Source organism: Paramormyrops kingsleyae, chromosome 8, assembly GCF_048594095.1.
Source record: "Paramormyrops kingsleyae isolate MSU_618 chromosome 8, PKINGS_0.4, whole genome shotgun sequence".
In the NCBI taxonomy this organism is placed as follows: domain Eukaryota; kingdom Metazoa; phylum Chordata; class Actinopteri; order Osteoglossiformes; family Mormyridae; genus Paramormyrops; species Paramormyrops kingsleyae.
The window spans coordinates 20,257,838-20,283,103 of NC_132804.1; the positions used below are offsets into that span (position 1 = coordinate 20,257,838).

At 38.5% G+C, this 25,266-nt stretch overlaps 2 long non-coding RNA genes across 2 annotated transcripts; one reads left to right on the forward strand and one right to left on the reverse strand.

Annotated features, from left to right (window-relative positions):
- Window positions 1–10,180: 10,180 nt before the first annotated feature.
- LOC140592285 (uncharacterized) lies at window positions 10,181–21,992 on the reverse strand. Its single transcript, XR_011992630.1, has 3 exons — window positions 21,853–21,992; window positions 12,002–12,260; window positions 10,181–11,765 (listed from the first exon to the last, which is right to left on the reverse strand). It is a non-coding gene; the product is annotated as an uncharacterized lncRNA (long non-coding RNA).
- Window positions 18,313–23,871, forward strand: LOC140592284 (uncharacterized). Its single transcript, XR_011992629.1, has 4 exons — window positions 18,313–18,787; window positions 20,094–20,313; window positions 20,468–20,527; window positions 23,118–23,871. It is a non-coding gene; the product is annotated as an uncharacterized lncRNA (long non-coding RNA).
- Window positions 23,872–25,266: the final 1,395 nt, after the last annotated feature.

Here is a 25,266-nt window from a genome sequence, read left to right on the forward strand (position 1 = left end):
CAAAATACATAAAATTTAGGTAGAGAATCTATATATTGAGGAGCAACATCCTTGTTATAAACTTAACATTGGCATGATATTAATTATAATTCATGCGTACTGAAATGACTCATTTATAAAATATATTGTTGAGGTGAGGCTGGTTGCATACCCCAGAAAGCACTGGGCACAAGGCTGGGGTACATCCTGGATAGGATTCCAGTCCATCACAAGGAATGCTGTCACATATAGTCACATAAAATGGTCACCACTTCATATAGCCACAAGGTTTTGCACGGTGAGAGGAAACTGGAAATTATGAATGTTGCCTCTGCGATGGCTTTCTGTGAAATAACTGAAGCTTAGCTTCTGCTTTTATCACCTTCTCCTCAATCTAAAATGCAAATGTCAGAACGTGATATTTTCTGATAGTCTCTGCTTTCCCAGACATAGATAATATATTGTAAAATGTTTTCCAAAAAGAAATAAAAAATCTCTCAGGCTGTTTAGCGGCAAAATCAATTGCTGTGTGCCTTCATCCCTGCAATTGTCCTTTGAGGAAATGTTCTATTATGTGAGCTAACAGCATGAAAAATCAATATTACTTTGGCCAACCAACCCCCCCCCCCTAAAAAAAAACTCCCTTGGTAGTCTGTAGGTTACAGAATGCAAGTGAAGAAATATAAAGTTTGGACAGATTTTTTTTCTTCCCCATTATGTAGCTGTATCATTTTCCAGTCAGATTTCTTTATAAAGTATTCTGCACAGACTATTAGCCATAACATACAAATGAAGGTGCACTTTAATGAAAAATCCACTGATTTGTAAAAGCCAAAAATGCATTCGGATGGGTTGTGTGAAAGCCGAACTGCACATTCAGCATACTTCTTTAGGGTCAGCTTTGCATACCATAAAACTCTCTTGTGCCCAAAGCACAGTACCCAAGTCACAGCTGCCTCAGGTCATTGCCTCACAGGACCCGAGATATGCAGAACTGTCCATGGTGGGGAGAGCATGCAAACACATGCAGAACCAGGAAAGGGAATCAGACCCCTGGCTAGAGGCATGGAGCCACAGGGCTGCTCACTGAGCCTCCACACCAGATCATTCTTTTCCTCCTGGCTCAGTTACAGACCTTTTGCTATTCGCTGTCTTCTTCTATACTATTGGCTGCACCAGATGGTTGCTTGTATTACGTTTCACTGTGACCAACTCACTACCCCTCTTTTTATAAACATGCTCTAAACATGCTTGTTGTCAAAATCAATCCATCCTTCTTCTAACCTCTCACTCAGCCTAGGATCCTGGGGAACTGGTGTCCAAGCAGCACAGAACAAACAGTGTGTTTTACACCTATAATTTAAAATTAAAAGATGTGGTAAATAAATTGTTTTTTTTCTTATAAGACGTTTCGACTAGTTGACCAGTGTACTAATTGCATATTCAGAATTGATCTGTTTATCTGGAATGATGCTGCATGAGTTTTTTATGTGTGGTACAGTACACTATTTCATCATGAATTTTTCTACAGTTCCACTTACAGTATATACACATTCTTGTCTGTAACAGCAGAAAAACTGTTCACACTCCTGTCATCAATATCTTGTATTTTTCAGTACTAACCCTAACTCACATTTTCCATTATTTTACAGTATTCATAAAACATTTTTCTCGATTCAGTTCTTTCAGTTTAGACTATATTATTTTCTATTCAAATATAAATATCAAATTGACTAAAGGTCCTACAATCAGGAGGACACATTCAGAGTGTTGATGTAGGGGATCATCTCTTCCTTACCGGCTTGGGATCAGTATGTTACTAGAAGGTCACTGTGCAGGAAAGCGCCATCCTTTTGGCAGGCAGAGTGGTCAGACGTTTGGCCAAAATACCCAGGTACTTCATGCAATGTTTTATTCCATCTCTATTACCACGGGGACCCAGGACCCTTGAATAACAACCCAAAACACAAGGAAACATGACCATATTCCACAGGAGGTATGGGGTTTTCGTCAACATATGCTTTATCCTTTCAATGCCAAACAAAATGTTAGAATGCATGTACAAAGAGCTCAAATACGCTTCATCAAGCTGTAACAAACAGTTATAATCATTATTAGTATTTTCATTATTATTTTAATGATGTAATTTAGTGAATTCATGTCTCCTGTCATGGAGTCGATGCTTCGTATTGGCTTTGGAAACCCCAGATACCAGATTGTTTTGGATATTCTCTGGTTGTTGCCTCAGTATTTTGGATTTCCATTAGCTTCTCAAGCCATCTGTCACATGTTAAGAACAGCAACTTGTATCCTCTACCTGGTAGCGCCTGCCAAATCCACAACAGCCTTAATATTAACTCAAGAGTTACTCAAGAGTTGAAAAAGACACATTTACTTTTTTAAATCTCATTTTCTTTATATTCCTCTACTTATCTGTAGAGGTCAATGGCTTTTTGTCTGCTGTGTTCAAGGATCACCATGCTAACAGCTGACAACAGGTTTTGAATGTGTATGACCTACTGGAAAGTAAACTATTCTCTTTAAGCTCCACAATATAGCATAGGTGAGTTACTGTGACCCAGATACTCATGGAAAATGCACTTACAGTAAAACATTGTTTGTATAACAAAAAAATACTGACAAAATGCTTTATCCCTGTTGTGTCCATTATTGGGTCATTACATTTTACTGTATTTTGTTGACCTTTTCGTGCATATGAATAAAAATGGATGTCACTGTACTGAACTTTATAACATGTCTTTTTATGACATGTTATAACTGCCATCCCATTGAGGATGTGCCCCTGTCTTGTGCTCTGTGCTGCCCCCTGCAGTATAAGCAGTTGGAAAATCAATGAATGGATGGATGATTCACATCATAGTCTTTGAAGGCCATCTCATTCCACCATATTGTGAACAGGAACTGGACAAGTAGTTTTGAGAAATTATGTATATAATTTATTATACATGATAATTAAAGGCAGTTGGCAGAGGTGTTTTTGGTGGAACAGATTGTTCTTACCCATTTTTCCTAATAACTTTCTGATAATATTTACTTTAAAATAAATGTAAGATTGTCTGGTTTTTGCACAAAAGTGATGTAAAAGATGGCTTTAATCTTAATCATTTATCTCATACATTTTACTGATATTTTAGTATACGGCTGCTGCAGAATATATTACATAATTAAAAAGTAAAAAGAAAAATGATCAGACAAACATACACATACATTAATGTAGATGTGTAATTTTGATGCACATTCTTCAAAGAAATTAGTATCAACTGCCAGCAAACGTTTACATGTAACAGAGAATAGCCATTTTTCTCAATGCCGAATTCTAAATGCCCTGACATTTATCGTCTGACACCCACTTGTGACAAAAATAGCATCAAAGTCTTTATTTTTTTTTAGTATATTGCTTTCCAGAACTTCCTCTGACTTCGTGCGTAGCGCTTCTACCTGGCCCCGTGACTGTATCAGGCCCCCACCGCCAGAAGAGGTGAGAATAATACTGGTCTGGATCTGAAAAACACCTTACAAATAACATCCTCTTACATCACTGATATTTACTGTTCACTCGCCACAATGAAAAGAGCAGAAGAACCTGCAACAGGAAATGGCCCAATTCTGCAGTGTACAGCTTATCTGCTCAGTTACCAAAAAAGACAAGTGTTGAATCTTTGACATTATTGCACATTTGACAGCTTATTTTTTTTCTTAGCATAGTGGTAAAGATTTCCCGTTTTTGTGTGCAAGGTCAATGTAATCATGCTTCAGGAGCTTCACCTCACATACGTACCGTCTTAACAGCTCTTGTGTCAACATCTCTGGACACATGGTGCATGTTGCTTTTTGCGAGTGCAGCCAAATGTGACCCCACGCAATCCAATTGTAGTGAATGAGCAGAATCATTAGCCATACATGCAATATTTTGCTACATTAATTGACCACCAACCTTCACTGATACTTATTCGCATTTGGAAACAGACCCAGTAGGCTTGGGGGGGGGGGGGGGGGGCATTACTTTATGTTTTCTCTGACTATGCTGATTACTTTTAGTATGATTAATTGTCCCATGCAGAATTAGCATTGGAAGAAAATTACTCTTGGCAAAGCATAAGCATTAATTAATCAGTAAACACATGACAGCATAAATGTTAAGTCTTAATCTATGTGAATACAAAAGAATTTAGATAATGACAATTATTATTTTCTGTGTAATCTGTTTCAGTGCATGTCCAAGGAAATGAAAGTTCAATGGTGACAGACTGGTACACATACAGTACAGGCAGATTTCAATACATTGAAAAAGTGTTTTATTAATTCATTTTATCAAAACACAGTTTGTTTCGTTATGTTTATTTTCATTCTTTTAAAATCCAGCAGTGAAGGCATTTTTCAAGTATTAAAACACATGCAAGGACAAAGACTTGAATAAACACAAACAATAAATGAAAATTAGCTGTTCCACACTGTAACTATTTTCATTTATGTTGATGGAAGAAGTTAAAATATGAAATAAAAAACGGTTTTGTTAACATTTTCAAGAGTGAGTATTACAATGAAACTATGTGCCACGTTACAGGTACATTTTAAATTGTTAATATCAGTAAAATATATATAAATAGTTGTAAAATCCTTGAGTGATGCTTAAAACCTTAAGAGGTACAGTTGGCAGAGGACAACCACGTTCACGTCATAGTTTGCGATGCTTCCTATACTTTGTGCTCATCATCTAAAAGAAAAAAACTGATTCAGGTGGAATTAACAAAATTTGACCTGAGACACGGCAACATCAGAACTGCGAATACAGCATGGCTCAGGAAACTCAAGAGCCATCTTCTTCTCATTTGAGTGCAGCATCTTTCATTTTCCCCATTTCCCTTCTTTCCATAGCCAGCACCAGGTGGACCTTCTCCGAAAAGGCCTGGATTATGAGGCTTTTTGTTCAAAATGAGTTTCAGTCACAGCATTTAAAGGGAGGGGGGGCTGGAAAAAAAGAAAACACGTTTCCATTTTTTCTGGAGACTGTTTCTCCTTCAAACAGCCTCCTTTGTTTGCACATAATCTCACACTGCAGGGGCTGAAGGATTCCATTTAATTTCAAAGTAATTATATTTTAATGCGATCTGGTATTTCGAAAGAGTCTCTTCCCTGCCTGAGAAACAAAATATGTCACAATTTTACTTATATTTTTAATACTTGTTAGTCATCAGATTTTTTAACTGTAGGTCTTTAACAATAGCATTTTATTTGATTTCCTTCCTCTATTTGGATTTCAGTAATCAATCCAGAGACACCATTTAATTTGATCAATTTATTCATATTAAACAGGCATGATGCGTGTGGAACAAAATATAATAAATGAAAATCAAAGAGGGAAAAATCCAAATTTCTCTAACCTCTTTCAACTGATTGAAACTATTGCACTAATTTTAAGTAACTATAAGTAAAAAAATATTAGATAACACTTTCTATGAATGTCATGTCTATAAGAATCAATTAACACATTCATAAAGCATTATAAACATGATTATAAATATCTGGTAATGCTTTACATTACTGCACCTTCATAATGCATCCATTATGCATTCCTAGAACATTCAGTGCACCTTCATAATGCATTCCTAGAACATTCAGTGCACCTTCATAATGCATTCCTAGAACATTCAGTACACCTTCATAATGCAAACATTCATAAGCAGCATGTATGTATGCCATAACATCTTAACGTACCTTAGCAGCTTTAATGTACATTAATAGCAAGCATTATATGATTATACAATTGTAAAGTTTGAAATTGTCATATAATGATTGTTACTAATGTATATTAAAGCTGTTAAGGCATGTTAGGATGTTAAGGAACACTTACATGATGCTTTTGAATGTTCAATGAATGCATTATAAATGCATTATAAAGGTGCAGTTAATGTAAAGCATTACAGAATATTTACAAAAAAGTAATTATAGCCATGTTTACTATGCATTATGAATGCTATATGAAACTCTCATCTATAATGCATAAGGTACCTTCATAATGCGTTATACTGGTCATTATAAGAATTAAGTATGCTTTGTATTGCATTATGAAGACATCTATAGTGCATTATAGGTGAGAGCTTCACTGGAAGCTATTAAGTATTACAATACTTAATACAATACTATAATGCCTTATGACTATCATTAGAAGAAGCTGGAATGCTTTATTAATTCTTATACTGACCATATAATGTATTATTGATAACAGTTTCAAGTAACCAAATATTAATATAGATTTTACATTGTTGCACATGTAATGAAATAAGAATATGCACAAAAACACAGCATGTTTCATTTATCATATGGCAGTTGCTAGTTTGTCTTATCCACATGCTCATATAGGTTTTTGTAGTTGAAAAAGCAATCGTTTGGGTGACCATAAGAGGAGCGATTTAACCACTATTGGCAAAAAAAAAGTGACTTGCTAATCAGGAAATGAAGGTAATGCGTCTCCAGAATTAGGCCAGGATACTTTAACAAATATATATTTGCATTAGGATGCTCAAGATGATGGATATGGCCAATGGGAGGACATACGCAACCAGGTGCCAAAGTAAATCAAAAAAGAAAAGAGGATAGATAAAGTATGTAAGAGACACTGTTAACGATAGACATGCAGTCATGGGTGAATGTGAGGATCCGTTATCAAAGCATAAATCGGCAAATGACAGGAAGACCAAAGATGCTTTCTTAGCTCAAAACGGTAACTCTTAAAACACAAAGGTTAACCACAGATACACAGTCTTGAAGCAAAAATTGTCAGTCATCTTTCGTAGTGCAAAAACGTGAACTCTGTGGGTCTCTGAGGACCAGATTGGGAAATACTGAAATATAGAATAAGGCAGCAGGCAAATATGCGGACATGTCTATTCCCATATATTGAGAAACAGGAATTGTGGACAGATATTTTTGTAGCTGTTAACATTTTATGAGGGACAATTAATATTTCAATTGTCTTATAGGAAAAAATTAACACTGACTGAAGGCAATAAAATGAAGACATATGTGGAATTACTGATTTTAAGAGTAACAAACAAATAACAAGTAACAAATCCCCAAGGAGGACTTAAACGAAAGCTAAGTGAGAATGAAAAAAAGCAAAGTTTCTATTGACAGATTGCTGGCTCTGGAGGTGTGAAGATGCTACATAGTTTCAGAGTCTGACTGTATGTCTACATGCAAAACCAGCCTTTCTAAGACTTGTTATTTCAGTGTCATGCTGGCGAGGAAGGACACCTCTCCGTGATGCACAGGTAGCGAGGCTGCCAGCCTGATTTGTCTAACAAACTGTCTGTTTGCACATTGCTACCAAGTGACGAGAAATCGTCAGGCATTACAGAAACACCACTGCCGCAGCAGTTTACTGCAATGCAAACAGTGGAGTTGATTTAAAAAATAAAAAAAAAAGGCAGGAAATATTTAGTGCTCCATGAGTATGCCTGATGAAAATGGGCCTCTGGACAATTTTTATGTATTTTACTTGTTTTTTTTTTTATGTAACAATGAAAGTTTAAAGGTTTCTGGGAAACACTGAATAGCTCTAGAGGCAGATTTCACATTTGCTAAACAGAACGTGAAGGGATTACTGAAAACGTTACAGATGTGGTTAAGATGACTTGGGGGGTGGGAGACTGGGGTACAGCTCTGTTGATCCCTGAGGAGTCCCCACAATATACAATGTGTCCCCACAGAGGCAAGGTCTGTCCTGTGCAAATACACTCCAACATCACCTATAAGACAATGACATTGATCATTAAAGAGCCAATAAATGATCTAGAACATATATTTCATTATGCTGCATATTTAGATGTATGACCTGAATGCATATGTCCCCATTATCATTACTTGTCAATATTGTATTAAATAATAATGCTACTTAGCAATAAATATGTACTTAAACGTATGTTGCAGTTATAAAAGTAGAAGACAAAGAGAGAATTAGCATAGCTATCGATGACCTGCAACTTTAGCACAGTCCGCTAATAGGTGTCGATACAGTGAATTTAAATTCTGTAAAATGTAGTTTTAGTGGATGTACATATGAATAAGATGTTTCACATGCTTCGCGTATTCACAGGAATCATTGGTAATATTCAACAACAGGAAAACTACTCAATGAAACTCTTCCAATCATGTGTTATTCTGTTTGGTGGAATTTTAATAGACTTGGGAATATACATTTTAAGTGTTAAGGGGAAAAAGGGATTTAATTCAAATGGTCTAACTAATTCACGAATGTGACCTAAATTTCACTCACAGATTTCCTGTAAAGATATTATCAGATCAAGATTTTTTCCTCTGCAAAATTAAACAGCTAGATGATTTTTTATTAAATGCAGTTCATTATTTAACTGAGCAATTCATTTTATCAAACAACTCCCTAAATAAATTGAAAAAAATGTATTACTTCAAAATCTCCGGTAACACTTTATTTGGATAGTCTACCTACAGAGGGCTAACACAGCATTTGTAACATCTGAACAACTTACTTGAGATTCAGATATTCAGCTGTTTATGTCTGTAGATGTTTAACAGAATACGTAGTATATAGAGCATATGTAACGACTCATGAATATACCTACATATCTTAGAATAATTTAACTCAATTTGACTATTCACTCAGCCAATGTTATATGAATTGCTGAATCTCAACTAATACATTGTTGAAATGTTACAAAAACCCTGTATACCCTCTGTAGGCGGCCTATCTACATAAAGTATTACCAATTTTTTTTTTAGAAGTAGTGACTTCATTGGTAATATAGGTGAGTGACTAAACTTAACTCCACATTTTAACCAAGTATTTGCATTGTTTCTGGTAAATGTCGCCTGACAGAGTTCTATCAAAATGTACATCACTTCCAAAAATCTCCACCCCTGTCACACATTCGTATTGTTTACATCTTCTTGCGGTGGTCATATTAGTTTTTGATTCGTACAGATCAGCGTTGCTAATGAGCGTCATGGATATTGTTCACTCTCGTACTTCACACTCCTTCGGTTCACCTCATTCAGTCATGAGAGGAATAAGTGATTTCAGTTACCACAGAAACTTGACATAATATAAATATTCACATGTGTGTGACATATTTAAATTGTTTGTTTAATGTAAATACCGATGTGTATTTGACATGAAACATATAATGGAGAAATTCATGTTACACTTCATTACAGTCATTTAATGATACTTTTACTCAAAAATGAATGCATATACATGAAACACTTGGTGGATGAATTTATCTAATCTATCTAACTGTGCATGAAAATGGCTCTCAGGTTGTGAACAGTAATATGTGTGTGATATGTTTGGTAAAAGACAAAATATAAATATTAATGTATGTTCCACAGTATTCCTAACACAAAGTAATACTAGAGGAGAATCGTTTTAGAAAAAATCTCCTGGATATGCAATTTTGTCCAAATAAACTAAGGTGAAAGGTAAACAAATGACGATTACCTGCTCATTTCTAGCTTTTATCTGCAAAATAATTTATGCGATTATTTTTTGACAAGGAAACAAAAAAGTGTAACATTCCAATTTTTTTCACATCAGAAAGTAAATAAAAATGGAACATTCAAAGACTGCAGTGTGTCTGAAAATAAAATGATACTGATTTGTGTGGGATGTATCAGAAAATATGCCTGGCTTATGGGAGGGGAAATTCTCTGGAAATAACCAGGTATACTTTCCCGGTCACACCGATTATCATTTGGGGCTTTTTTTTCTTGATTTCTGATTACATTACTTTCTTAATAAAAGAGGACAGACCAGACATGTCCATTTTGCATTAGTCATACTACAACTTCATTATTCCTCTTTGCCTCTCATTTTTGAGCTTATCATATTTCTTGTCAGTGTTTTATTATACGCATTCTGCAAGTGATCTGCACACTGATGCAATTGTCATTACAACTTGGGAACTATAGCCACCTAGTCAAGTAAAAACAGCCTAAGGAGTGCCACACTATCAATGGTGCAAAAAAACTGAAAGTGTTTCAGTTGGGTATTAAGTGGGTTTAAAAAAAAAAAAAAAAAAAAACACGTAATATTTTAACACTTATCCAGTAGCGTTAACTACTATTTATATATGCAGTGTGTATACATGCATTCATATATAAACACATCTTATATATTCACAAACAAAAAAATTATGACTACAGACTTAAAAAGTAAAATAACATGTGTACATAGACAAGGGTTTTCCAGTTACAAAACAAGACAAAACTATTAAGATTAGTGAAAAGTGATCCTCTGTATCCAAAAACACTCTAGAAATCTCTTTATACTACAGAAAGCAAGACACCTGGCCTCTTCCACTCTTTATTCACACACACCCCGAAAAAAGAAAAAGAAAAAATGTTTTTAGAGCACAATATTAACAAACCTGGTAGAATGCTACATTGTGTTTGACATTTAACTAATTGTACTATATACTCTATACTGTCTCGTAATCCTGTCTTATTGGCAACATGAAGTCAAGCACATAAGCAGCCTAAATTATAGGGCATCAAGAAAAAATACAATTGAAAAAATCCAGAGTACAGATTAGTTTTTTTGGGCATGCCAAACTTAATGAGCTACTCCCCCGTCTTAAAGCAGATAAGATTTGGGTCATGGAGAAACTGCCACTACTTGGCGGGGTTGCGGCCTACTTTATCGCCAGAAACTCGTTAAGCGTTTTAGCATCTTAATGGGTAGTAAAACGACTCGGCAGGCAGAGAAGCAGCGACCCCAGCAGAGTTCAAAGATAGTCATAGAAAAAGCTCGGCCAGTAATCCCGAGTCCAGGCTAGTATTCATCTAACTGAGGAATAAAAGTAGGTGTTGCTGTTATGAGCATGTAACTCAAAATTCAAAGTTCAAACACCAGCAGCGTCCCTGTGATGATGCCCTTGGTTAAGGTACTTAACTGAAATTACTCAAAGAAAACATCCGGTTCTGTAAATGAGGGCAAAGTATAAGTCTCTTTCAATAAAAGCACTAGTTGAGAAACTAAGCAGGAAAACTTCTCCATGCAGGAGGCCAGATGAGCTTAATCATTGGGGGACTTAGCCACCAGCTGACAGAATTCCCTGACACACACATAGGCTTTACGTTATCAACGTCACGTAGTGACCAACTCTCATTCCTGAGGCCTAGCTTTTTCGTTTCTTTAATTAGTTACAATTTAAATAAGGTCAGAGAGGATGCCAGAGCATCACTAGACGTACATTGCCACACTTGGTCACATAGTCAAAGAAATTTAGATTCACTGATTCATTAAAATGCATGTTTTCAGGCTACTAAGGGAAACCTGAGTACTTAGTAGGAAACTTAGATGTAGAGAACAGGCAAACTGCACGGAAGCAGAACCAAAGGTAGAAGCAGAACCTCTACCCTGGCAATGGAAGGTTACAGTACTACGCAATGAGCAACTTAGAAGTATATTTTTGAGGTGGTACACATCCAAGAAAACACATATCATATCAAGACACAAGGGTAAAATGAGTTAAATACATATCCAAAGAACGATTCGGCTTCTTCTCCCAAACCTAGGCACCTTTCCTTTCTCCAACTACATTACAACCTGCAGTTTGCATATATGGTATTATAAAGTTAAATGTTGATTTTCTCTTCTCTTTATTCATGAAAGGTCACTGAGTGCTACTTCATTTTTATTCTTTTTTTTCTTTTGCTGGGTTTCAACTTGTCCAGACATATCTGCTGTAATTCTGCACGGATGGGCATGCCTGTCAGTTCACCCAACTCTGTTGAAAACAAAGAGCTTCATTCTGACTTTGTCCAGTGAATTCTAACATGGTACCTAATCAGTTGCCTGTGCTGCTGTGCTCTCAGAGGACTGCAGCAAGGTCTGCAGCCGACGAGCTGAGATATGAGATGCTGCTTTCTATCTCTTGTTACTGCATTTGAGACTCTCTGAGAGCTGGGACTCACCTTTGATGTCTTCCTCATTAAGGTCCTTGAAGCATTTTGAAGAGCTTACCTTTAAACCCCGCTGTGATGAATTTCCAAATGTTTAGGACGTTCCTGTGGCTCCATTCCGGTTTGATAACCGCATTCGGATCCTCTGCCTCTCTTTGGTCTTTGCGGGGCTAATGTTTGCACTCACGCCCAATCACCAACAGAAAGTCTTCTATTATTAGACTGTAGTGAGTCATTCAAAGATTCATGTTGAAAAGGTTACCTGAATCAGAACAGTAGTAATAGCAAGTAGATGCCTGTTGTATCAACTATGATTCACCCTGAAACCACAGAAGAGCAAGTCTTACTGCCATTTTGCCAGTATTTACTCAACAGAAGACAAGTGACATTATATAATTAAAAAATCAGTTTGTTTATACACGGCACATACAGAACATATAAACACATTTCAAAATATTGTCTGCTTCAAATGATTTATTATGACACTTCCAAAAATCATATAAACTAACAAAATACCATGCCAACACAAAACTCAAAGTGACGGCTTGTTTTGTGTCATCCTATACGTTACCTTTACTGTACTGAGTTTGGAATAACTGCAAACTTTGCTCTAACCACCGAATGGTTGTGAAGTAATTACTATAATCAGTGGGTGATTTTAATTGAAAAAAACACATGTACACATGTGCACTTTGTTGTATTTTCTGGAGAGCATTTTAAGGGAAACTACACCAAACAAACTTCATAGAGCATGTGATCTCTTTGCCATAGCACATTAACCATGTGCAGCATGAAAGGCCAAAGCACACAGACTGACGCAGCTAAGCATCTCAAACGCAGACCCCCCAACCCCCCCACCTTACCCCACATCGTGACTCGTGACAACAAGAATAGTGATGCCAGCCATTGGGGGGGGAATCACCACCGCCTTGCAAACCCCTAATGTCGAGCTGAAATGACTGCAGACAGCATAGAGAAAAGGGAGAGTGTAACTCAAAATAAGGCGATACACCCCACCCCATCCCAGTCTCAGCAGCAGTATGTGGTGCTCTAGGGGGGCAGGAGAGCTAATGAGAAAATATTGTCTACAAAAGACTGGCCAGTTACACGAAACTGTACCAAAAAATAAAAAATAAAAAATCATAAACTATTGATGGAGTCCCAGTTATCCTGTGACACCCTCAGCCCCAAAATGCCCTTCCATTTCATTTTTGATAGAGAAGCTTCAGCCTTTGCAGTCTTGGAAAGAGTAACATTGGAGTAACTTTTGGATAAAGAGTCCAAAGAAAATTATGAGAATATAAGGGAATCCCTGATACACCCTGATACACATATACCCGTCCATCTTCCAGCTGCTTATCCAGTTCAGTCAGGGGGGGTTGAAGCCTATCCTGAGACACACGTGGCAGAAGGCAGGGCAAAGCAATACTCTGCATACAATTATGTAAAAATTTATATAAGCTGTTTTCAGAAATATGCCGTGTTTGACAAAGAATCCTTCATTTTTTTTCTCAACAAATCTTCAAACACTACTCTATTATATATATATATATATATATATATATATATATATATATATATATATATATATATATATATATACATACTCTCTCTCTATATATATATGTATTTCACTATACTCAATCATGGAGAAATGCTAAAGATACAAAAATATGCCTCCCTCACTGTAGTGTTGATAACATAATCACAATTTTTGAAATCGCATCCAACATGAAATTGCTTAATGCAAGAAACGGTACTCAAACATATCTGATGATATTGCGCAATAATCATTAGACTGATGTTGTTTAATTCATGAAGGCTATGAAAGATATGGAACCTGCACCTCATCAGAAATTATATGAAAAAACAGAGCTCCCCCTCCCACCACCCTTCCAAAAAACCAGCTCAAGATTTCCTCAAGTGTCACGTTGACTGGTGCAAAGGAATGTGAGTCAAATGTACAGTATACGGAAGATGGCTTCATCTAGCGCAGAAGGCTCTGAGAGTAGAGACCTCGTGTTAAAATGTTATAATACTTGGCAGAACAGGGTTCTCACCTGAAAATAGTATACATGTGTAGGTGACTGGTATTTTTACTGAGTGGGCACAAAAAATACCCAAATTACTTTTAGCGTGCTGCATGGCTTGGGAAAGAACCAAGTCTGATATACTGACCTGCATCGGTTTAAAAATCATGTCCTTTGTGACATCTTTACGCATCGAGTTACAGGACGCCGCTTTCTAAGCACATCGCTGCAGGCACGGCGAGCATTTCGTTATATAAAGTTTACCTGTTGCACTCTGAACACGTTTCGCCTGATATCTGCAGCTCTGGTTTCTGTCACGAATAAACTCAGCATAACATTTGTACCACTTATTCTATTTATACTGAGTCATATAAATAATGAGTACCAACATTATTTTCTCACAGGCACAGCACAAACATACACGATATAAAGGATTCTTTAATTATTCGCTCGAGGAAAGTGAATTTCACTTTTTAAACACCAGCAGATTTGGTGATTTCCGGAGGGTTTATTAGATGGTTTAGGCGCTGCGGCCCCGTGTTTACGGCTGCGCATCTGTTTAACATTAAAAGATTTCGCCCCCATGGGAACCTGCCCCACTTTTCGTTTACAGTTTCGGTCGATGTGAGACATAAAGCTGAGTTATGAGCATTAATACCTGAGAAGGAAGGGAGAAAAGGAGACCTTTCTAATTGTTTCTCACGTATTGAGATGCCGACCTGAGCTGCCTTCTTAGCTTTTTACGTGCTATGACTCATAAACGTTCCCTCGTCCGGCAAAGGCAGTCAGACGGTCATACTCGGATGCATTACTGTGCATTTATGCCAAAAGTGCACATTGCATTTACCGTGGACCATTTCCCGTGGAATTCTTAAAGGGCATGTTAAAAAGGTTTACTTATAAAAATAAATAAAAAGGCAAAGGCAGTTAAATAAAAGAAAAGCCACGTGACGGAGAAAAGGTGAAAGCGAGTATATGCATTACTCATAACGTAACTGCGAAGAGTGAAACGGCTTCTGACATTTAACTTAAAGCGGTCGCGCATATTCGATAAGATCGGACCGTTAAGAACCTGTGATATACATATACTGCATATACTTTTGAAATACGTTTAGTATAAGTATACTTTTACAATGATTGTCTACTGTACAATATCAGTTGTTTGATGCCCTAAGTGACACATAGGCCTATACAGTACTGTGCAAATGTCTTAGGGGTATACTTTGGGGTAAAACTGATTTAAACGGTTTACACGTGTATTAGCTTAGCCATTTTAGCTAGAATTTGCAGTAACCATCACGATACAATCTTTTTTTTTCGACTCATGTACTATATTATACCATGTTTGGATAATCAATCTAATAAAATTACTTAACTAATTAATCTAGCGAATATTGGTTACATTTAACAAAAACATGGACTAGCTAAGGAGCCCCTGAGCAGAGGTTTGGGAAGCTATACTGTGGTTTAGATAGCAGTGACTTTGGAGAACAGGAGAAATCCTTATTTTAATTGTTACTGTTCATTTGCATATATTCCAATGTTACATTGTTTTTTTCCTGAGTAAATGTGCACTCAGCTACTTAGATAAATAGCCTACCTTTACAGGTTTTCTTTAACGGCCTAAAAGTTTTGCACATTACTGTGTAGATATATCCTGGGATAAGCTGCTGGAAGATGGGCTAACTGGTAGAGGGAAAAACTTTATGGATAGGCCTAATTCAGTGCTCAAAAAAAGAGACCACAATAAACATGCAACTACAGTGGTACCTCGGTTCTCGAACTCACTAGAACTCGAATTTCTTCAAAGTCAAACAAACCAGTTTGACCTAGAACTCGATCTGAATATCAGAAGTCGAGCCGTGAACGCTGACCTAATATAAATTGTACGCGCCAGGAAATGAGTCATACTACAATGCAATTTTTACTTGAATGCCTTCTTCACAAACTGGACGATTAACCAAATAACGCAGCGCAACATTACAGTAACTAACAATAAATAAACCACTAACTATTACAGCATTTATATAATTTATTTAAACTTTATTTTACCAGGTAAATTAACTGAAAACCAGTTCTCACTGCTTTATGTGATATTCGCGAGAAATAGCAGATTACGCTTCGGAACTGCCTGGAATACAAACGTCATGCGTTTAACTAAACTCTTCAGCAATAAGGGCAAAGGAATGTTAACTTGACATGATTGTGTAATACCTATTGTTCCTGTGGCATTGAGTTAATAAAAAAAATAAAAAAATAAAATAAAAATAAGGGCAAAGGTGTGTCGTCACGGAGGCGGTTCCAGTTTGTGCAGCCGGGTGAGAGGTCACAATGCATGTAACCGTAATGCATTGCGTCAGGATCAGAGTGCGTTGCTTTAAGCCAGCGCTGTAAGCAAGTCGAACGCTCCCAATGACCGGACTGGGGAAACAAACTGAAACGCGGACTTAATACAGAGGACTAATGACAACAACCAGAAACAGCTGGGTACATGACCTGCGTGAAGTTGGCCCCCCATATGTTTCAGATTTCAACCAAACTGGTCTCAATCGTATGTGCCGCGTTTGTGCCGGATTGTGCCATTAAAATTTTTGTTTGTGCTGTTTTAGTTTCTGAGATATAAATGTGTGTTTACATGGTGACGTCATCAGCGTGAAGTTGGCCCCCCATTTGCGTCTGATTTCCACCAGACCGATCGCAATCGTGTGTGCTGCGTTTGTGCTGGTTTGTGCCGTTAAAACTATCCTTTGTGCTGCTTTAGTTTCCGAGATATTAATGTTTGTTTACATGGTCACGTGACACCAGCGTGAAGTTAGCCCCCCATTTGTGTCTGATTTCCACCAAACCGATCGCAATCGTATGTACTGCGTTTGTGCTGGTTTGTGCCGTTAAAACTGTCCTTTGTGCTGCTTTAGTTTCCGAGATATTACTGTTGTTTACATGGTCACGTGACACCAGCGTGAAGTTAGCCCCCCATTTGTGTCTGATTTCCACCAAACCGATCGCAATCGTATGTACTGCGTTTGTGCTGGTTTGTGCCGTTAAAACTGTCTTTTGTGCTGCTTTAGTTTCTGAGATATTAATGTTTGAAATGTTGTCCCCCCTCCCATTTGCGTCTGATTTCGACCAAACCGATCGCAATAGTTTGTGCCGTTTGAAAGTTGTCTGTATTGTTATTTTTCTGAGTTATGTCTCTTAGTTTATGCCTTTACGTGATCGCCGTATAGTGCTCAAGCTCATGTTTCTCATGTTAACAGAAGGTGGAGCGTTTGATGACTCCGCGACAAAGCTGCACGTACTTAGTCAGCCCTGCCAGCCAGATAACGCATTTCAAGATCGTGCTGAATAAATTCAGGTTCTCAGCGGCTAACACCCATATGCGTTTCATATGTAGCACTTTGTATTCATTTTATGCTGCTATTTAATAAGTGGGCGCTGTATTTTCACGTGAGCAATGCCATTTTAGAAATTGGGGGGCGCGGGCGTTAATATTTTTGAGGTCTGTACCTGTTCATTAACTATACACACACATACATACATACATATTCATACACAGACATACATATTTTCGCTATATTTTTACAAAGACAGTAAAACTTCATTATTGGACATTTTTATTTAATCGCCATGTGCAAGAAGTAAGAGGGTCCATGGGAAGGTAAAGACATCAAATACACAGTGCAGGCAAAATGACAAGAGTTTATTATACATTGTTGTACAGTATTAAGCATTAACTGGTCGCGTTTGGTGCTGGGGCGTTCACTACCTTGTAGCAAAACGCTATGTACGTCTGCATATAATTTAGGGTTCTGTGATGTGCTTTACCACTGTAAATGGCACACAATCACTTTTGACACCGCAAGAGCCACTTTCCATACTGTAGTTTTGCTTTTTCACTCCCAAATTACACATTCCCAAGAATCTTTACATCTCAAGGAATCGTACTGTGTTGTGATGAGTTGGTAGAACAGATGATAACCTGGGTCAAGCCTGCACGTAACGAGGCAGTATGTAACTGTCGGTCATTTGTGAAAATATCTAGCATGATCCTAAAATGCAGCTGGCTGGCGGGGCTGACTAAGTCTACATGCAGCTTTGTCGCGTAGTCATCAAACGCTCCACTTTCCGTTAACATGAGAAACACAAGCCTGAGCACTATACGGCGATCACATAAAGGCATAAACTAAGAGATATAACTCAGAAAAATAACAATACAGACAACTTTCAAACGGCACAAACTATTAATGCGATCGGTTTGGTCGAAATCAGACGCAAATGGGAGGGGGGACAACATTTCAAACATTAATATCTCAGAAAACTAAAGCAGCACAAAAGACAGTTTTAACGGCACAAACCAGCACAAACGCAGTACATACGATTGCGATCGGTTTGGTGGAAATCAGACACAAATGGGGGGCTAACTTCACGCTGGTGTCACGTGACCATGTAAACAAACATTAATATCTCGGAAACTAAAGCAGCACAAAGGATAGTTTTAACGGCACAAACCAGCACAAACGCAGCACACACGATTGCGATCGGTCTGGTGGAAATCAGACGCAAATGGGGGGCCAACTTCACGCTGATGACGTCACCATGTAAACACACATTTATATCTCAGAAACTAAAACAGCACAAACAAAAATTTTAACGGCACAATCCGGCACAAACGCGGCACATACGATTGAGACCAGTTTGGTTGAAATCTGAAACATATGGGGGGCCAACTTCACGCAGGTGATCAACCTGGGATCCCACACGAGGTTAACGAGGGGGCGTGACACACGGAAGGAGCGGACGATCGGGGCAGGACAGGGGTAATGTTGGGATAAGATCTTTATCGTTTTGGAAGCCATTAAGAAAAAAATGCTTTTCTTGTTTTATCCTGTTCATTTTGTGTTTAAATGCTAAAAAAGAAGAAAAAACATATTTAGGTGTAATTTTGAGGGGCCGGGAACCAATTAATTGGTTTTCCATTATTTCTTATGGGAAAAATTCGATCAGAACTTTTTAGGATTCGATCCGGAGTCCGGAACGGATTAAGTTCGAGAACCGAGGTACCACTGTACTTCTATTAAACATTTTTGTCAGGCTAACAACGCATACGCCGCAAATTGCACATATCTTGATTCACACATGTTTCGGTTGAAGCTCAGGACACGTTTAGCCATTTAATGATTTATGAGCAATAATCCGTCCGTCTTCCATAACCAGTACGGTGCTCGTGAGCCTGGAGACCGTCCCTGGTGTGGAAGACACTAGACAGGGTAGATATATAACATGCAGTACAAGAGTATACAACAGTATATGCCTGGAGTGCACCTCTGTAATGATTTTTATTAGATTAGAAGAATGTAGCTTTGCAGAAAAAAAGGGAAGATAAAATAGGAAAGCAAAACAAGTTGTGAATGCTAGTTTAGACAAGGAAAACATCTGCTGCACTGGATCAGCAAAAAAGAGAAACAACATAAACCAAAAAACTAGTAAATTCTTCTACTTTACGCTTTGAGTTCATGCACCCATGCAATAAATCAGAATTTCTACTGAAGTCTTTGGGTGTGGGACATGCTGAAGTTTCCTGGTTTTATAATTTTTGCTCTTATTTGCAGGTCATGTCAACCAAAACGTGAGGAAACATCAGTTCAAAATTAGAACATGTGGTGTAATAAGGATCCTCAGTCTGGAAATTCCTGTAATTTCTGTAATTTTGTCTTTATGGGTGGTATGGTGGCTCACTGGATAGTGCTGTACTCTCAAGTTCCTCAGGTTTTGGATTTGATTTCGGCTGGGATATGTGTTTTCTTCCCGGGTTGCATGCATGAATTTCTTTTAGGCCAAAAACATGTAGTGAGGGCAAACGGGGTGACAGTGTGGGAGTATGTGTGTCCTGTGATGGACTGTGCCCTGTCCAGAATGCCGTCTGGGATAGGCTCCAGGCTCCTGTACTGGATAAGTGGTTTTGGATGATCGATAGCTAGATCATTTGCTTTATTATTTACTGTAGTTGAATATGTTTGTTTTGTCTACGGACCACAGTCATTGTTTTGGACTACATCACATATTGTTTTGTTTTTTTTCCCCTGCATTAGAAGTATCCAGTCATCCTTTTTATTTTTTCGTCAGCCAAGAAGCTTTGAGGGTTTGGACCCGGCTCCCTTCCGGTCAAGCCAAGGCTGCTTGTTAGACTGCAACCTGCATTGCACTGTGTGAGAGATGCTTATAAAAGCTACCAACAAAACAGGCAACGGCTGCTATAAAGTCAGGTACGCAACGGTTAGGAACGATAACCCTGGCCAGCCCTCCAACCCCCCAGCCCCACCCCTCCAAAGTGCTCCAAGGACAGGTACTTAATGATTTCATTTCATAACCATTCTGTTTACTGTTACGCTTGACAAATGACACACATCAGACTTAGATAGAGGCCTGAGCTACAGGGACGATCATGTGACTGCTGCATTCTGCTGGGGCCAGCAGTCATAAACATTGCTATTTCCCAGGCAGGCTTTAAGCAATTCAGAATGGGTCTGCAGCTGAAGAAGGAAAATGTCCAGGTGAAGGTAAATGCGACTGCATAATTCATTTCCGGGGCTCTTATGTACTTTTGCTATTGTCTCGCATTAGATTTAAAGTTTATTTCTATCTTTAAAAAAACAGCGGCATTGAGGACTTTCTGGGAAAAAGGGTCAAATCTTAAAACAAAATTAAAGGTATGTTATAGGCCCATATAAATATCTGCACTACGAATAATTTAGGGAAGCCAGTTAGTCTAACTGTATTACCTTGAATTTCTTTTGAAACCAGATAATTCTAACATAGGGAGAACATGCAAACTCCACACAAACACAGTGCAGGGGCAGGATTTGACACCCCCCCCCCGCAGTGAGGCATCAGTGCTACCTACTGAGACACCATGCTGCCCTTTGAATTGTATATATTTATAAAAAGATATTTTTTAATAACCCATTCAGCGGACTAAGAGATTTCCAGGAGAACAACATGGTCATATCTATATGCTACCATTTCGTTGAATCCATTCAGCAAAGCTTAGCATGCAAAGTCTCATATAGCCTGGTTAAGGCTTTACCTCAGCGATTCCCTGTATAGGAATGAAAATCAGTGTGACTTTACGAGTTAGTATAGAAGAAATTTAAACATAAAACAAAAGAGTGTGATAGTTGTTGGCTGGTTGAACTTTTATTGGATGATGCTTATCCAGACATGAACAGAATCCTGCTTTATGACATGCAGGGAATCCGATTCAGTTTCATCTGGCAAGATCTCTTACATTTATTTAACCGATACTTTTACCCAAAGCATTTTGAGCCAGGGGATTTGAACCCACAAACTTCCGGGCACAGGCACAGATCCTTAGCCTGCTTAATTGCACACTGCTCCCATTGGTGGATGCATGGAGGTTTGTTTTGTCCAGGGCAGCATAAAAACAGTGGAAAAGCAGGGTGTGACACCTAAAGATGTCACATGCAGTACTCAAATATAGCTGCATTGTAATTACGCCTCCTATGGTACAAGTGCATCTAAACCATCATAGCAGAACCTCAGTCTGCACTCGATGCACAATTTTTCCATTTGAAGCTAAAACCTTTTCAACTGTCTACCTCATTTCTACCTAAAGTCCACTGTCTGCTGTCATAACCCAGTGATCACCTGCTTCCCCAGCCCCCATCACCCTAGACAGCTTATTTTGCTTGTGTGGCACCGGCTGTGTCTGACCATTACGTATTACACCCTCAGTCATACCGCATTCAGAAATCTGCTTTTTCAGCCAGGCGTTCCCATAACACTACACGTAATATCAAAGCACAAATTTAAAATCGGAGGTGAGGCCTGCAGCAAACATCTAATTATTTCGCCAGCCACTTACATTGCGTATGGAAGCCAAGCGCTCTTTGTCCTTGTGCCATTTCCGTTGCTTCTCCCGTTCTGTAAATTCGTCTTTTGAAGGCTCCTCATCTGCTTTACGAACATAGAGAGCTCAAGGAAAGGTATTTAGACAAAGCTAGACTTACGGGGGGAGTTTGAATGCTAAAAACATTACGAAACCAGTAGGGGGGGTGTGTGTGTGTGGTGGGGGGGGGGGGGGGGGGGGGGGTGACAGGAGCGTAGGGTGAATGAGTTGCCATTTACTGGAAGCCATACAATGCAAATACAAGACACATATAGGTATTATGGAGATATTAGTCACTCTTCCACTAGACAGTAATGCCAGACAGTAATGACGTGTAATGTGCTATTTATAATTTCCTGATTTTATTCCTGAGATAATTCCTGGTATGTCCAAAGATTGCCCTTAATGTTTCTAGTGATTAAGGAAACAATTTCCACAATTTGCTGGATCAGCTGCCAGGAGCCCTGATATGACCCACCTGAGCCTGCTCAGTGGCTCGGAGGGAAGCATTGTAGACCCATGTCTCCTGGGTTGTGGGTTTGAGTCCCACCCTTGTTTTATGTGTGGGTCAGTCCTGCTACTCTGGTTTCTCTTCACGGTCCGGAAATATTGATTTAGGTGAATTAGTGTCTTTACCAGGGCTGGCGAACCTGATCCATAGAGAGCCGGTGCGGGTTTTTGGGATGGCCTCTCAATCAGCCAATGACAGTGGGTCCCCAGGACTGGAGTTGAGAGCCATTGCTTTATTATTGGCTGATTGAAAGGTCATCCCAAAGACCTGCACCGGCTCTCCATGGATCAGGTTCGCCAGCCCAGCTTTAAACTGTCAACGGGAGGGGTGTTGGAGGAGCATGGATACCCTGGCAGATTCAGGGGGCTCAGCATTTGAGAAAGACCCATGAACACATAAAGTTAGGCAGGGGGACCCAAGGTGACATTTTATCAGGGGTCCAGAATTTCTAGGTATGCCCTTGATAAACAGTGTGCGATGGACTGGCATCCAGTTCAGAGGGTGTCCTACCATATGCTCTGTCTTTCCTGGAACAGGTTCCAGTCTTATTGAATCTGTAGTAGATAAATCATTAGGAGATGGAGGGATGGAAATTGTAAGTTGCTTTGGGTGAAAGCGTCAGCAAAGCAAGTCAGTGTGAACCTTCAGAGGATCATCTGCGCTGTTGTTCACCCCAACAATGGGCTGTGGAATGTCACGGATGGCTCTCTTCTTGTTTTCCTCTCGGCAGTTGCGTGCTGTGCCCGGTGCTACTGTCATCCTTAAGGAGAGGAAGGAGGAAGACAGACTTCAGGATTCTGGGAGAATTAGCAGGTGCTTCGCTCAGGAAGCGAAGACACCAGACCCAGAAGGGGAGGATGAGGACTGGATGTCAACACAAAATGCCCAACAGGTCATAGTCCATAGCTATACTTAATGAGGATTTCCTACTCAGGGGAAAAACAACCCGTGGTGATTGAGCGTACCCTCAGGTTAACCCAAAGAGTACCAATAAGATATTCTACTGGAGGCGGAAAACAGTGATTGACAGCACCTGATAATTCCATCTACTGTGGCCAGGCCTCATTTCTCATGTTGCTTAGAATAACGTTTACTTTGTAAACATCACTTCAATATGCAGTGACGACTGCATGGTAACCGTAAATAAAATCAGCTACAACCATTCAAACAAAACAGATTGATGAAAAACGGTAGCTCATTTTCTTGTGGTATATAATTTATTTGCTGCAAGTATGGAGAAATGAAAAAATCCCCAAAATTGTGTTGAATATGACAATCATGTAAATTACTACACATTTATATTTATTTATCTATATAAAAATGTTGCTGAATTTACGTAGAAATTATTGTATAAACGTCTTATGAAGCAATTGTGAATTTGTTGCCATAACAGGGTGACTTTAGAGGTGAAAAATAAACAGTATTGTTTTGTTTAAGAAGAAAAGCTGGCAGTCTTGAATCTCAAGTTGGGTTATTCATTTTCACCAATGAGCATGGTGTTACATTCATTGAAGCCCCCTTGTCTTTGGAATTATGCATGCCTTTCACCTCCGAAGCAATTTCAGCAGATTTATACTCCAAGACATGCCGTTAACCCGTGGTATGCCACTCGACAGTCCTTTCATGATACCTCAGGGCACCCAGCAGAAAATATGATTTTTCTTCCTCTATGAGATTAATTCCAACATTGTGGAGCAGATGAAACAGTGTTCCTGAGGACGGGGCGGTCAGCGCACAGACAAGACTCAGGAAAATAGATCGTTGAGGACAACAATTTCATTTTTTTTCATAGGATCTCTTTCAATACAAATGCATAACCTGAAAAAGGTGCAGTGACATATGGGCTGACGCCCTGTTTGAAATGGTAATGTCAGTGGGTCTGAATGTCATCTGTACATAAAAACAAAATGAAATCACAAAATCACATTAGGACTTACGGATGTTTATTGCTTGACGACTGCACTGTTCCTGTATAGGATAAACTTGCTCTTTTGTTTGACATTTTATGACCTTTTTAAATCTTTTTTTTTTGCTAATGGATACATCAACAGATAATTTTATAGAGACTTCTATTGTGCACATATACTTAAGAAAAAAATGTTTCAAATTCATTACTATCTGCTTTAAAAAGTGACTAAAAACTGGGATACTGAGGTCAAGGCAGAATTTTGAGGTGTTGAACTCACTGTATTATTTCATCTCAGTTTCTGCTATAGAATTCCGACCTTTTCAATGTAAACAAACAGCGACAAGCTAATATTTATATAAATCAATATCATACAATAGTCATAAAAGTAGGGTGAAATATTCCTTTCACTTATGTGGAGGAGGGCACGGGCCCCTTCCAGCATCCAGTTCGATTGGGAGGGGCTGCATTTGCATGTTCCCTGGGAATAAGCCCATATTCTAAAAATGCAAATCGAAACGTGAGAAAGCACCCACTCCACAGTACAGAAACACATTGCAGGTTACACCTTTGCAACTGAAAATTCACCCTTAATGAAACTGTCTGTGGATGCATGCAAATACTGTGAAGTAACATCTGTTTCATTTGATTGAGGTGAAACAACATTGTTTAGCCAGCAAGAGATAACAAGTGTCTTAAAGGTGTCATCTGTTCTTTATTAAAGTATGTGAGGCTGCTTTCCTGTTTATTTATTTTATTTTCATTTCCACGTGACCTTTCATTTAAATTATAAAATTACAGACAATCTGCGGATTCGGTCTCCCTCTAGAGTCAAGAATTGTTTAGTTGGTCTATTTCTTTGAAAGGCAAGGGATCCATCTAGTGGCTGTCGATGGTTTTGTAGTATAATATGCTCACCCAAGGACTCGGCTCCCGACAAACCATAACTGAATTTAAAAATACTTAATACTAA